At 42.5% G+C, this 16,099-nt stretch overlaps 1 long non-coding RNA gene across 1 annotated transcript; it reads left to right on the top strand.

Moving 5' to 3' along the window:
- The first annotated feature begins 8,978 nt into the window (after positions 1 to 8,978).
- LOC143834565 (uncharacterized) lies at positions 8,979 to 13,854 on the top strand. Its single transcript, XR_013229834.1, has 3 exons — positions 8,979 to 9,276; positions 10,312 to 10,413; positions 13,401 to 13,854. It is a non-coding gene; the product is annotated as an uncharacterized LOC143834565 (long non-coding RNA).
- Positions 13,855 to 16,099: the final 2,245 nt, after the last annotated feature.

Raw genomic sequence — 16,099 nt, 5'->3', positions numbered from 1 at the left:
GGCAGGTTCACTTCAAAAGCAAGCAACATAATCCAGAACAGAAACATAACACAGCAATGCAAACATGACAAGTGAAGATAAGGGATGAGGCCTAACACAGTAATCTACATTTATAAGAAAATTAGGCCACTGCTCTTCTGATCTCCTACAACCAACCAGAACACACTTCTGAGAGAGCGCTCTGGAAGACGAACAAATGTTCTACTTCCCATGTAACCCATCTGAAACCAGTGAACTAATTAGCAGGACTGTTGGGAACTACCTGGGGGGGGAGGCTGTTTCTCATGGGTTGCTGACACCTGTAGTTCACAGGTGTCAGCAACCAATGCTGACAACCAAGGTGTCAGCAACCAATGCAGTGTGAATGATGGAATTTTACCCGAAGACCACTCATAACCTTGACATTTTGGTAGCCAACTAAAATATCAGCTGCTGAATTATAAAAGAAATACTGCGCTCATAATATTTCTATATCTAAAGGGTAATGCCATCAAAGTTTTCAATTTATTATTTTAAAACAATGGTTCCCTTTGCGTTCTTGTGGTAGAAATTTGTGAGGAGTCCCCCCCCCCACCCCCTCTGGCCAATGCCATCTGCCAGGACAGATCGATATCCGAGTGACCATCTTTAATCTTAAATGAAACATGGTTACTCATATATCGATTTGTCCTGACAGATGGCATTGCTCTAGCTTTATTTCATTTTAGCTTCATAAAATTTTACTACTTTCCCTCTATGTTGAGAAGACATAAATTTTGCTCGCAGAGTCGTTCGGAACAAGGCTTTAGATGTTTTCAGTCTCCATGCTGAACTCCTCTGTAGCCTAGATTATGGTAGCAGGAGATGTTACCAAGTCATGAGATGTTTCATTTCCTGTTTTCATTTTTTTTAGGAAAAAAATTTTTGGATAAAAAAGTGCATTAACAGGGACTCCCCAAAGATGGAGGTTGTTCCCGCTGTGCAGTGGCACCATCTACAGCAGGGGTAGTCAACCTGCGGTCCTCCAGATGTCCATGGACTACAATTCCCATGAGCCCCTGCCAGCAAATGCCAAATGCTGGCAGGGGCTCATGGGAATTGTAGTCCATGGACATCTGGAGGACCACAGGTTGATTACCCCTGATCTACAGGACAGGTAAGGCAGAGAAATGGCAATGGCTGATCATTTGACACTCCAGTCCTGTCTAAAATGCCTCTTGCTCTTTGGGCCTCTTGGCATTTTCCTTTTTGACCTTCAGAAAATATTTAATAATGCAGGAAAGCATTTAATAGTTGGACTTCCATTTTTGGCTGTTATTTCTATGATGACATGTATGAATTCTTGACATTTTTAGATATTTCATTTTTTAGACATTGGGAACAACCTCAGAAGTAAGTTTTAAAATATGCTGCACCTAAGGTCGCCAATCACAAGGTGGAGTCTGGAAACCTCTCAAAATTACTGTTGGTCTCCAGACTATAGAGATTGGTTCCCCTGGAGAAAATGGCTGCTTTGTAGGGTGGAATCTTTTCAATGTATCCCACTGAGGTCCCGTCTCTTCCTTAACCCCGCTCTCTGCAGGTTCCAACCCCCAAATCTCCAGGAATTTTCAAATGGCAAGTTAACACGTTTTCTCTCAGTCAAGCTCCAGTACCTGAATCCAGTTTTGCTTGGATAAATTAGCAGAAAGTACAAGCTGGACAAGTAAAGTTCATATGGTAAGTACCTATGTGGTCTCAGGTTAGTTACAGTTTTTGTAAAATAAAAAAGGCATTGATTCTTTATTAATTGGTTAAGAATCCTGGGAAAAGACAGAGAACTGAACCAATTCACTCCCATGTTGATGGTGCCATGTTTCCTGTGCCTGCTGTACAAGAAAGAATTTTAGTTACCTCTAAAACAGTTCTTTTAAGAGCCTCTTGTGGCGCAGAGTGGTAAGGCAGCTGTCTGAAAGCTTTGCCCATGAGGTTGGGAGTTCAATCCCAGCAGCCGGCTCAAGGTTGACTCAGCCTTCCATCCTTCCGAGGTCGGTAAAATGAGTACCCAGCTTGCTGGGGGGTAAACGGTAATGACTGGGGAAGGCACTGGCAAACCACCCCGTATTGAGTCTGCCATGAAAACGCTGGAGGGCGTCACCCCAAGGGTCAGACATGACTCGGTGCTTGCACAGGGGATACCTTTACCTTTACCTTTAAAACAGTTCTTTTGCCTCCTTTCATTTTTCTTCTCTTCTTCTCATGCCTTTCCCCATCTTTTTGTTTGCTGCTTCTTAGACCATTGACTTCACATATGTCCATTGGCTCCATCTTTATTGGACTTCATTAGTAGCCAGCCATTCAGAGCTTCTTGGCCCACCCATCAGGCTTCTTGGCCCACCACCCATATTAGCAGCCTGTGAATCTATAGGGTGAAGAAGAAAAAAACAATAACACCTCTCTCACCAATCTATTTTCATTCATTTGCATTGCTTTTCTTATTGCTTTGCATTTTTCTTTTGCAATGGAGAGGCAAGATATAAATAAGTAAACAAACAGCAGCACCCCAAAATGCAGAAAAAAATTAATAGGGCTGAATTCTCCCTAGCAAAAGAAATGATGTGTGACCCTAACCAAAGAGAATGGAGAAAACTGCTAGATTTAGGGAGCAATCCTCAGCAGGGCTATGTGAAATCCTACTTCATGGGTTTACTCCCAGGAAAGTGCTTGTAGAACCACATATCTATTGGGAGATTTTTTTTTCTTTTGACCAGTCAGGCAGAGGAACTGTTTCTCTCCTCTATAAGCGGAAAAGAAATGTAAGTCCTATTTGTTGACAAATTACTGATGGAGCTCTTCTTTGGCTTGACAAAGTGAGAAATGGGTCAAGTAAAGAACTTTGATTTATAAAAGGAAAAAGCAATCAACGTTCTCCACAGATGCAGCCATCGAGCACATTCAGCCCAATCAGTACAGGTTGCAAAATACCAAAAAACCTCGATGTCTTATCAAGAACTTCCTTCAAAAAAACCAACAATGTGTTACTGGATTTATTTAGGAAAAGGCCATAATTTATTTTGTACTACCCTACATGGATAGCGACAATTCCACATTGAACTATTTATGTTTAAAGTATCCAAAAAGCTTTTTCCTCTCCATATATATTTCCCTCTTTTTATTGTTTAGCCCAATATTCACCGGCAAATGTTTCTGTTCTTTTTTATAGATTATATATTCTTGACTTCAAAGCATGGGTAACTGAAGGTTAGTCTGGGGTTTAGAATCAGGAAGTGGGTGAACCATTTGCTCCATGATTGGACTTTGTTGTTTTACTCCAAAGTTAGTGAGCAAACAATAAATGTTTGGGTTGCTGACTGTGTGTTTTAGGAAGTCGGATAACAATCTCTGGCGGATTGTCTGGGAAGCCGTTGTCATGGAGCGGGAGCGGAACTAGAATGAGAATAATTTGATACAGTAGAAACGAATCATATTTGTCCCATCTTGTATACATTATACCTTGGCATTGACTGAATAGCATTGCTTTGATAGGCTGGTATCCTTTTGATAACAACAACAGACTGTCAGGTGAGATTATAACTTTAGTGTTCCAAAACATGGTTCTCTGCCTAGTTGTAGTTATTTCTTGACAGGTTTTATACATCAGAAAATTCATTCCTTTCACGTTTTTTTCCCCACTGATCAACAGAAAAAATCTACAAATCTTACAGGGAAATAAAATACAGTAGATTTTAAGCAAGCCTATGATAGTTTTAAGATGATGGTTTATGAGCAGACACTACATACATTAAGTGTAAGAAGAGATTCTCAGTCACGATCGTTATCACTGTGCCTACCGAAATAATTTCAGATCCATTAACTGGATGTAACCATTTGTCTTCTATGTGAACACATGCAGCTCCGTATATTTGAGTCAGATCATTGATCTTTCAGAGTCAGTGTTCTCTTACTGGCAGCAGCTGTCCAGGGATTTAGGCGGAGGTTTTTCTCATCACTCACTACCTAACTTTTAAAGAAGGAGATGCCAGGCATGACATTTGGGGCTTTCTGCATGCATAGCAAATGGCCTACTACTAACTTGCAGCCCCTGCTCACTGGCTGTATAAATAGGTACAGAAAACTATTAGAGGAGGTACGCATTCTTCCGTGACTCTTTCCAACCAAGTTCTGTGAATCTTGATTGGGCGTGGAGGCACATTGCTCCCTGTTCCCTGCCAAGGCAGCCTGATGAACAGTCATGGATCTGCCTGGTTTAGCTGTCTTTGTAATTCCTTGGCAGAAGAAAGCCTCTTGATGCTCAGAATCAGTACTGGACAATGTTTCCAAGGCAGGATTGCATTGTATGGTCAAAATGGACATTTTACTGATGCTGGCAACTAAGTCCCATGCTCTGAATGTTGTCTGAGAGGGCATAGATACCTGGAACAAGAGCACACTTACAGTATCTGTGCAAGCACATTGATTAAAGAGGAAAGGTACACAGTAATCTACGTGAATATATAAATAGCAGAGTTTCTTCTGGTTCAGTCTGTTTTTCTTTGCTTTGCTTACAATGGTTCTAACTAAATATTGACTTCAAGAAACTTTCAAACTATTTCACTACACAAGACACCTATTCTGCCAGCTAAAAAAGTCAGATGATGACTTGATTACAGCATTATTGGAGACAAAAGGGGGAGGAAAGGAATCATATAAAAGTCATAAGTAATCTCCATTCTTATATCATACTTTTGCATAAAGGAACTCTGTTCATCACAAAGATTCACAGTGGCAAGCGCACTGACTAGTGTCTCCCCAAAATGCGTGCAAATATTTGCCTTACCATTTCCAGTAGAATATAATCCAGCTGAGCCCATTGTGTTCTCTACAGCTGTTTGCCTACTTTAAGTCAAAGCAATTAGGTAAATTGTGAAAGCATGCTAGCCTTTTCCATTTAGATGTCTAATTTAGAAATGTTTGGATGGCTGTGAAGGTTATTCTATCAAAGATGGGATTAGCAGAAAATAGAAGCTTGAACAGCTGCAACAATTTTTGAATTTTATTCTTCCTTTCATTCTATACAGATGCCCTGATCCTCTTCCAGCCATACATAGTTTTGCCTCTCCAGTTTGCACCAGAATGTGGATTGGCATGTACATCTGGAAAAACATCTAGATGCACATCCTGTTGGAGGCAATACAGCGTAGATTGCATTCTGCATTCTGGTACACATCCAATTCATTCCAGTAGTTCCTATTTCAAAGAATAGAATAATAGAATAACAGAGTTGGAGGGGACCTCCTGGGTCATCTAGTCCAACCCCCTGTACTATGCAGGACACTCACAACCCTATCGCTCACCCACTGTAACCTGCCACTCACTTGAAACTTCATAGAATCAGCCTCTCCATCAGATGGCTATCCATCTCTGTTTAAAAATTTCCAAAGATGGAGAAGATCTACTCATGATCAACATTCCCATACACCAATTATCTTTGAATCAGGACAACTAATTTTGCTAGTGTGTATGGAGTTAATACCAGGAGAATTCTGTGAAGTATAATCATGAGCAATTATCATCCTTAATCCTTATCCATTGTTGTTCCTCTATATATTTCTGAAACAGCCTAGGGGGTGGGATGTGTCTGGCTGTCCAAGTTGGAATAGGGCCAATCAGGGTGCAGCCAGCTTTGCCCTGATTGGCCTTGCCTCTGCAACCCCCGCCCTCCATCCCTGGAGCCAGCAGCAGGTAAGGGGAGAGGCCCTGGGCAAAGGATCGTGGTGGAGGGCCTCCTAACAAGGGCCTCGTGGCCTGCTAGGCTGGGTCTTCTGACGAGGGCCTCCTGGCCTGCTGATTGCTCATTAAGGACTGCTAAAGAGCTGACTAGCTGACTGCTAAGGAGCTTTGTCCCGGCTCTGCTTACAAGCTGCCCAGCACCCACTTGCCCCACTTGATCTGCCTGCAAGCTGCAGCCCAAGGCGACCTTAAGCTGCCTGGCCAGGGGCCAGGGAAGGGGGCCCTTTCAAGGCCCGTTCTTAGGAATCGGCTTTGAAGCTAGTTTTTTTTAAAAATAAAGATTTATTTGTATCACATGTGCTTGTCTGGGAGCTTGGTGAATTGTGGGTGGACATGAACCAGAGCATTAACCAAGAAATGCCATGAAATTGCCCTGGTTTGTGCACCCTGAACTGAAGTCTGGGGGAGGTACCTCCCGCAAGCCTCTCAGGGAATTTTGTCCAGTTTGGGGGAAGTGAAATGGACTGGCATAAACTGGACTGATTCGTTTGGGGGTTTGGGTCAGCAGGGGTTGGGGAATCAGGGTTCAGGTACACCCCAAACCCTGAACTGAATCCGAATTTTCTGGTCTGTGCATACCCCTATTGGTGAACACAGCCTGTATGCCTGGTGGCTTCAGAATCTCGGTGGCAACCTTACTGTTAGTTTAGTGTCAGGCCTAATCATTTGTTTAGTAATGATGGAATTTGGAATTCACAGCCATTGTGAATAGGGTGGTCATAGCTGGCAATCCTTGGGGGCTCAGAAAGGATGTAGGAGTGTGTGCAGTGTCACATACTCCATGATGTCACGTTCAGGAAAAACTAGAAGTAATAACATATCATTCTAGGAACCTTCAAGAAGTTCAATGAAAAAAAAAAGGTTTACAGAGATGCATATAGGTACATGATACAGTGCCTGGGTTTTACCTGGAAATGACATCATGTCATATGCTACACTGGCATTTTAAAATGTTTTTTTTTACCACCACCACCACCACCACCACCAGGTGGCAAAAGGCAACAAAGTGAGCTGGCGGCACACAAAAGACCTAGCAACTCAACTTGTGAAATATACTCATGTCTTTGTTTGGCCTGATACTTCAGCACACTTCCTGGAATCTAACAGGTTTTTTTGTGTAGGAATGAAAGTTGTTTATGTGCTGAACTCTGCTTTCCCTTCTTTACTTGCCTCTTTGTCTATTTTTAACCCTTTTAAGATCAATATTTGATGGCTATATGTAAGGCACAAGAAAAATCAGACTCTTCCCTCTTGGCATGTTATGCTCATTTAAGCACAATTCTCCCATTCTTATTGACCTGATCTTCCAAGTGCTCCATGAGACTGACTTTGCTCAGCTGAGTCAAGAGCCTTTGTGGTTACATGGCTTTGCTGATCGGGGAGAAAGTAATCTCAGAGGAGTGATAATACGATAGAGTGGTTCCCTCCCTCAAATTCTACTCTGGCTTGCAGGAAACAAAATGTTATATTTCTGTGCAGAGAGGCCAGCACTGCTGGGCACGAACAGACAATGGAAGTTTGCCCAACAGAATGTTTTCAGGACTGGATCTGGGCAAAAGGCTGGAAGATTTAGGACCACAAAGAAGCTTGTACAGGATCTGCTCCAAGGTAGAAAAGCACAAAAATGCAGGATTCAAGGCAGGAGATCAGTGGTTGCTCATTACTAATATTTTACTTGATCTCATAAATTACTTACTATCCCAGAAGATCTCAAAAGTTCTGTTCTTGAGGAGATTGCCTTTCCATAGTTTTATATATAATTGATACATAGTAACCAAAAAGATGTTATCCTTTGTGACACCCACATTATATTATACATTAGTCTCTTTCTGAGTATTCTTCACACATGTAAATTCATCATGATAGTTTGCATATATGGCTGTGTTATCATTGACAAACTTCATTTCTCCCAATGTCAACTCAAGAGTAACACTTTACAGCAGTTCTCATATTTTGTTGAGAATCATCAAGTGTGAGATAGGCATGTGCACACGGAAAAAATTTAGATTATTTTAGATTCAGCTGGAATAGATTCGGGCTGAATCTAAATGACTCTTCACTGAATTCACCGAATCTCTGTCTGCATTTAAAGGGCACACCAAACTACTTATCAGTGTCTTTGCTGCCTAAGAAAGCTAGGAGAGAGGCACTTAAGGGGGCATGCTGATCATGAGAGAGCAGCTGTTTGGCATGCTCTCTTCCCCCTTGGACCCTTCCTTTAAACTAGCTGAATGGTAGCCAAATTGCTCTTTGGGTACCATTGATTTGGCCAGTTTAAAGTACAGGTGTGAGTGATTTGGCTTGGTCTAGAAGCTACCTGAATCAGCATTGATTTGGGTACTTTTCAGCTTATCCAGACCAAATAGCCCATCCCCATAGTGCCTGTCTGTAGATTCATGGTCCAGATCCTTCATAGCCTGGTTGTTAAAATAACTATTTCTATAGGTTTTCAATTATCCAGTTGTGCAAAATGACATGTTTTTTACCCTTATCCTTCTAAATTCATTAAACTTTGCTGTTTTTAAACTGCTAGAGTCATCTTCTGGTGACAAACTTCCATTGCAGAACCATCTATATGTATTAAATAGTAACATCCTTTCTGTCTATGACCTAGGATAGCCTGATATAATTAGATCACAGAAACTAAGCAGCCCACCCGTGGCATACCTAGCCTATTGGTCATACCGTCTGCAACCGTTGTGGCTGTATGTTCAATATGGCACAGACTCTTCAGCTTTAATGTTTTTAATCTGCTTAATGTGCATTTTATAATAAATATTTGTATTTTAATTTTAATCTATTTTAATCTATTTTTAAGCAGAAAGGCTTAGTGCCTATTTTACATCTGTTTTTTCCCACAGGTCAAAGTGTTTAGGCACATCTAGAGATGGGCGTAGCCAAAGGATAGTGTCTGGGTGGCAGGTTAACATGGATAGAGAAGTTGTCGAGAGGCATTTAGCTGCACTGGATGAGTTCAAATCCCCTGGTCCGGATGAAATGCACCCGAGAGTACTCAAAGAACTTTCCAGAGAACTTGCACAGCCCTTGTCCATCATCTTCGGAACCTCTTTAAGGACTGGAGATGTCCCGGAGGACTGGAAAAGAGCAAACGTTATTCCGATCTTCAAAAAAGGGAGGAAGGATGACCCAGGAAACTACAGACCAGTGAGTCTGACCTCTGTTGTGGGGAAGATAATGGAGCAGATATTAAAGGGAGCGATCTGCAAACATCTGGAGGACAATTTGGTGATCCAAGGAAGTCAGCATGGATTTGTCTCCAACAGGTCCTGCCAGACCAACCTAGTTTCCTTTTTTGACCAAGTAACAGGCTTGCTGGATCGGGGAAATTCGGTTGATGTCATTTACTTGGATTTTAGTAAAGCTTTTGACAAGGTTCCCCATGATGTTCTGATGGATAAGTTGAAGGACTGCAATCTGGATTTTCAGATAGTTAGGTGGATAGGGAATTGGTTAGAGAACCGCACTAAAAGAGTTGTTGTCAATGGTGTTTCATCAGACTGGAGAGAGGTGAGTAGCGGGGTACCTCAGGGCTCGGTGCTCGGCCCGGTACTTTTTAACATATTTATTAATGATCTAGATGAGGGGTGGAGGGACTACTCATCAAGTTTGCAGATGACACCAAATTGGGAGGACTGGCAAATACTCCGGAAGATAGAGACAGAGTTCAACGAGATCTGAACACAATGGAAAAATGGGCAAATGAGAACAAGATGCAATTTAATAAAGATAAGTGTAAAGTTCTGCATCTGGGTCAGAAAAATGAAAAGCATGCCTACTGGATGGGGGATACGCTTCTAGGTAGCACTGTGTGTGAACGAGACCTTGGGGTACTTGTGGATTGTAAACTAAACATGAGCAGGCAGTGTGATGCAGCGGTAAAAAAGGCAAATGCCATTTTGGGCTGTATCAACAGAGGCATCACATCAAAATCACAAGATGTCATAGTCCCATTGTATACGGCACTGGTCAGACCACACCTGGAGTACTGTGTGCAGTTCTGGAGGCCTCACTTCAAGAAGGACGTAGATAAAATTGAAAGGGTACAGAGGAGAGCGACGAAGATGATCTGGGGCCAAGGGACCAAGCCCTATGAAGATAGGTTGAGGGACTTGGGAATGTTCAGCCTGGAGAAAAGGAGGTTGAGAGGGGACATGATAGCCCTCTTTAAGTATTTGAAAGGTTGTCACTTGGAGGAGGGCAGGATGCTGTTTCTGCTGGGTGCAGAAGAGAGGACATGCAGTAATGGGTTTAAACTTCAAGTACAACGATATAGGCTAGATATCAGGAAAAAGTTTTTCACAGTCAGAGTAGTTCAGCAGTGGAATAGGCTGCCTAAGGAGGTGGTGAGCTCCCCCTCACTGGAAGTCTTCAAGCAAAGGTTGGATACACACTTTTCTTGGATGCTTTAGGATGCTTAGGGCATCCTGCGTTGAGCAGGGGGTTGGACTAGATGGCCTGTATGGCCCCTTCCAACTCTATGATTCTATGATTCTATGATTGTTGTTCAACCTTTGGGTTCTGAATTTGTTTTGTTTTTTTCAGGTTGGGTTTTTGTTCCCTTTTTGTTTATCATCTTTAGAAGATAGTGAACATACAGCCGTTTGTTCCAGCCTCCATGCTAGAGGATAACAACCATCTGTCCCAGTTGGTACTACCATTGTACATTCAAATGTTTGGGCTGGTTCTTTATTGGTTCTGTCATATGAAAGTTGTTTGTTTTGACTATCTTAACAGTCTTTAACATCTGTAGTGGATTCCAGTGCGAAACCTTTTATTAAAACTTGTTCCTTAACAAGAGTATTACAAGTGGAGTTTCCAGCTGCAGATGGCAAAGACTCGAGTGAAATTGGGGGGTGGAGACTCATGCTCTGGCATAATTTCCTGTGTGGGACCTGGCACCAAATTGGAAGTGATGTCAACATGGAGAGAGGGTGCTCTATAGCAGGGGTAGTCAACCTGTGGTCCTCCAGATGTCCATGGACTACAATTCCCATGAGTCCCTGCCAGCATCTGCTGGCAGGGGCTCATGGGAATTGTAGTTCATTGACATCTGGAGGACCACAGGTTAACTATACTGCTCTATAGGATTTGCTCAAAAAGTGATGATGTGATAACATCACTTCCAAATGGTACTTGAAGTGATATTGCACAATGGCAGGATGCTGGTAAACGCCCATTTTCAGTGCTCTTTTTCTCCTACCAGTGCTTCACACACCAGTGGGGGCGGGAGGAAATCCCCAGGAGATTTCCTGCTATAGCTGTATTTCCCCCTTCCTAAACTGTTCTTCCTCCACAAAAATAGCTCTAAAGCTGTAAAGAAAGATGCCTTTTACCTCCTATGACTGCAAAATGCTTTCCCATAAGGGTTGCCATATCACAACCCAGAGATCTCTCTGTGCTGTTTAAACACCCCCATTGGAAGAACCCTCTGTGCCCTGGGAAACCAGAAGGACCCAGATCAAGATCCACATCCTCTTCCATCCAATACCTCCCACCCTCTGCCTTGATGGAAAGGTAGGACTGGCTGGAGAAGAAATGTCCTCTCCCTTTAATAAAGGCTTAATTCCTAAGTGATGCCATCATGCCCATTTCTATTAAAGGGACATGACTTTTTAAAATCAAGGCTGTTGCCATCTCCAGGAAAAGTAGGTGATGCCATTCTCCTTCTCACCTGTCCCATTGCTCCTAGGATGGCAGGATGAAAGTGGGCTCAGCGGTGTGCTTGACACTGAGTGCCCTGGGATAGCCAGGTGAAGCTGAGTGCTGCTGCACTCCTGCTGAGTGGGGACAGGGGTGGGATGGGCTTACCTCCAGGGCAGTGATCCATGGGGTAAACTAACTTTCCTTTCCACTAGTGCATCCACACACAGTGGAAGAGTATGCAAGTACTTTACCTCCTGCCCTGTTCCTCCATTAATTGTTTGTCCCTCCTCCTCTACTGCCAGAATCCCACTTGTTACAAAAGGAAGATGAGGAGGGTGTGGAAGAGAAGGATGAGAAAAGGAGCACTTAAGGGATAGGAAAGAAGCTCCGGGGAATGCATCTTTGTATTTTACCTCTGAATGTTAAGACTGGCTTAAGTGTTTCTAAAATCATTAGTTAGAGCAATTTCTAGCTGCCTTTGACTTTCAAGCAAAATATCAGTACATTTTTAACTTGACTGAGAAATATCTATGCATTTTTTATTGCCACATAAAAGTTTTAATTTTTAAAAATCCATCCTTTCCTCACTAATTTCCTTCCAGGAAACAAAAAGTAATCAGCAATTGCTAGTGGCAGGTGATCTATCTGGCAATTATCAGTGAAGTATAAAACACAATTTGGCTTCTCAATATAATTATTTCGTTTCTTCCACCAAAGATTTTTGACCTTCCAATTTAGCACCAGAAGGCATTTTTTTACATAAGCATTAAACGGCTACTGATCCAGACATTGCTTCTTTGCACCAGTCTCTGAAGGGGAGGGAGAGGCGGCTAAAATCTGTTCCTCTCAAATAAATTGTGAACCTTTTCCGTTCCCTCATCACATCTCATTTTCTTACATTTGCTCTCTGTGTACTGCATAAACCCCTTCACTGGCTCCACCCCCCCTTTGTTCTTTTCTGCCTTTATGTTCCTCTCTGATCATCTCTTGCCAGAAATTGACTCATTTCTCTCATTATATTACCACTCTTGTTTCCTTTAAGAATCCCTTTGAAATTTGCTTTGTAAATTTTTCATGGCTTGGGTATGGATTTCTGCATAGTCATATAATTCATCCTTCTTTGCTACATTTCAACACTACAGGTGTAATGTCAGTGCCTCCCTGGCTCAAGAGATGGCTTCCATATATGAAAAGTCATCACAGACCAAATGTCCCAGGTGGAAGTTAATGTCAACACTGGCCAGGGGCGTCTTTTTGTATATTTGGCTGTGAATAATCTAGATCAGTGGTCCCCAACCCCCGGTCCAGGGACCGGTGCCGGTCCATGGATCAGTCAGTTCTGGGCCGCGGCTCCTCCACATCCTCCTCCCCGGCTGCTGCCTCAGAGGCTGCCCTGCCACTCTGCTGCTGGCTCACCTTGGTGTTCTCTGGCGGCCGCCATGGCTGGGGCTCCCCCTCAGCATAGCACTGTGCAGCTGCTGCTGGCAGAGCCCCCCTCAGCGGGAGAACAGGGCGCTGGTGGGAAAGCAAGTGGAGCAGTGGCTCAGGTGGCAGCGGTGACGTCCCTTGGCAAAAGAATACCCCCCCCCCAGGCCTCAGTAAAACTGTCAAGCGTTGACTGGTCCCTGGTGATTAAAAGGTTGGGGACCACTGATCTAGATGATCAAATGCATGTGAGGACCAGTCCTTTGTGTCCTAAGATTGGGGAAATGTTAGCTTAGATGTTCATCCAATACTCAGTGCTGCAGAGGCATCCTAACATACTGTTTTTGATTCTTATAAATATTGTGTTACTGATGTGTGTGTGGGTTATTGTAATGGTTCCAAAATGTAATTTTTATCTTAAAATTGTTACCTGCCTTGGCAGAACTTGCAAGGGAAGAAAGGAAGGATGTAAATTTTAATGATGATGATCATCATCATCCACAATCATTATCATCCACAACTGATGCAACAGCTTAATGATGTGCTTTGTTTCTCCAAACCAGGAGAAGATTCGAGAACAACTGGAGGGACATTTCTCATTATGAAGAGCAAAAAGAAAGCAACAGTGCCAAGCAATTTCTGCCCCATTCCCTGCCTCCCAACAGCTTTTCTGTCTGACAAGAATTGTAGCCAATTCCATTCAAGAATATCCACAGTTCAATGCCATTTCACCACATGAACAAAAAGGAATTTTCTGAGTCTTGAGGCACTGAAGATACATTACTGATTGTTAAAATGCCATACAAAATAATACAAGGTGGAAATCCAGCGGAATGTGACTTGGATTGATTACCAAAAGGTATTTGATTCACTCCCTCTTTCATGGATCGTGAAAACACTAGAAATGGCAGGCATCATTATTTTTTATACTGTTTATAAAAATGTTTATAAAAAACACCAGTTTGATAGAGAATGAAGGAGAAACTGGAAGAGTTAATTTCAAACATGGAATTTTCCAAGGAGATTCACTATCACTCCTGTTCTTTGTCATTTCCCTAAGACCACTCATAATCATTCTCAACAGCACAGGCCTGGGATACCTGCTTTCAAAGATAGGCCCAAAGATTTCGCACTTATTGTATATGGATGACTTGTATAGAAAGGAATGACCAGAGTCTGATGGTTTACTAAATACAGTTCAAATATTCAGCAAGATATAGCAATGGAATTTGGCCTTGACAAGTGTGCAGCATCTTTATTTAACAAGAAAATTAACAAGAGGTCTCCTGAAAGTTAAAAAAGCAGTTGAAGAAGAAAAACAAGCACTGAATGAAAAGCCAAGAGAAGGTTCTAGCTGAAATATACAAGGCAGACTTTTATGGGCAATTTTGAAAGGCACGGAGAACAAAGTTGATAATGAAAACACCTGTAAGTAGCTCCAAAATGGAAACTAGAAGAAAGAAATAGAAGAACTCATTCTAGGTGCACAAGAACAAGCACTGTAGGAAAGCCAGGATTAAAAATACCAGGGATGGCAGTAAATGTTGACAATGAAAGACAAAGGATGAACCAGTCGATCATATGGTCAGGACTTGCAGTAAAATTGCTAAAATTGATTATAAAGAATGTCATAATAGAGTTGCAACCATATTGCAAGAATTATGGCTTACTTAGCATGATGTAGTGGTTAAAAAGTGGCATAAAAAGAGGTTCAGCCATACTGGACTTAATACTGACCAACAGACAAGAGTTGGTGGATGAGGTGAAGAAGCTGGGGATCCTAGGGGGAAGTGACCATGTCCTCATAGGATTCCTTTTGAGATGGGGAGCCAAGGAAGCTTGTAGCCAGACACAGATGTTGGATTTTCGTAGGGCAAACTTTAATAAACTCAGAGACATGATGAGTGTCATACCATGGACGAGAATGCTGGAAGGGAAGGGAGCATGTGAAGGGTGAGCGCTACTCAAACAAGAGCTATTGCATGCTCTATCAATGACTATCCCAGAAAGACGAAAACACTGCAGGAGCTCTAAGAAGCCTATTTGGATGAACAGAGAACTTCAAGAGGAACTAAGAAAGAAAAGGGAAATGTTCAGGAAATGGAGGGAAGGACAGAGCTCTAAAGAAGAGTACCTACAGGTTACTAGGCACTGTAGATCAATCATCAGAAAGGCCAAAGCTGAAAGTGACCTAAGATTGGCCAGGGAAGCCCACTGTAACAAGAAAAGATTTTTCAGTTATGTGAGGAGCAAACGCAAAGTAAAGGAGGCAATAGGCCCACTGTTGGGTGCGAATGGACAAATTCTAACGGAGGATGCAGAGAAAGCAGAAAGGGTCAGCACCTATTTTACATTTGTTTTTCCCCACAGGTCAAAGGGTTTAGGCACATCTAGAGATGGCAGTAGCCAAGAGATAGTGTCTGGGTGGCAGGTTGACATGGACAGAGAGGTTGTCGAGAGGCATTTAGCTGCACTGGATGAGTTCAAATCCCCTGGACCAGATGAAATGCACCCAAGAGTGCTCAAAGAACTTTCCGGATAACTTGCACAACCCTTGTCCATAATCTTCGGGACCTCTTTAAGGACTGGAGATGTCCCGGAGGACTGGAAGAGAGCAAACGTTATTCCGATCTTCAAAAAAGGGAGGAAGGATGACCGGGAAACTATAGACCAGTGAGCCTCCAAATGGATTACAGTCACCTTCCCTTCCCTCTCCACACCCCAACTGTGAGGTAGGTGAGGCTGAGAGACCAACCAGATTCCTCTGGGAAACCCTCAAGTGGGTTATAACACTGTATTCCTATCCTTGTTTCTCCCAATGCAACAAGAAGTGATATTTTCTGTCAGGAGCTCAGAAGAAATCTTATAGGTCCAGTGAATATATTCAAATTCCAAGCAGGGCTGGAGAAGCAATTTACTGGGGTCTGGGGTGACAGAGACACCCACTACAAACACATAAACACAGGAATGTATGGAATGGATCAAGAAAGAAAATGTCTTACATCTTTGTATCTGAACAAGAGTAGCCAGGCTGGCAGCTTGGCCATATTTTCGTTAGTTCCGGTGAGCAAATGAAAGTTCAGAAACAGCTTTTTGCTTTCTTAATGATAGAAGAAAAATGCAAAGCATCTTTAAAATATCTCTTCTACAGAATAAATTAGCTGAGCCCAGTATCTACTTCCTTAAACGTGTGACTTTTAAAAATGGAAATGAAGTTGATATAGTAGCTGGTTGCACAGAATGCTTGCAGGTTTTGAGTGAG

This window comes from Paroedura picta, chromosome 3 (genome assembly GCF_049243985.1).
Source record: "Paroedura picta isolate Pp20150507F chromosome 3, Ppicta_v3.0, whole genome shotgun sequence".
Taxonomy (NCBI): domain Eukaryota; kingdom Metazoa; phylum Chordata; class Lepidosauria; order Squamata; family Gekkonidae; genus Paroedura; species Paroedura picta.
The sequence above is the reverse complement of the archived record's forward strand: the minus strand, read 5'-3'. Positions and strand labels throughout refer to the sequence as shown.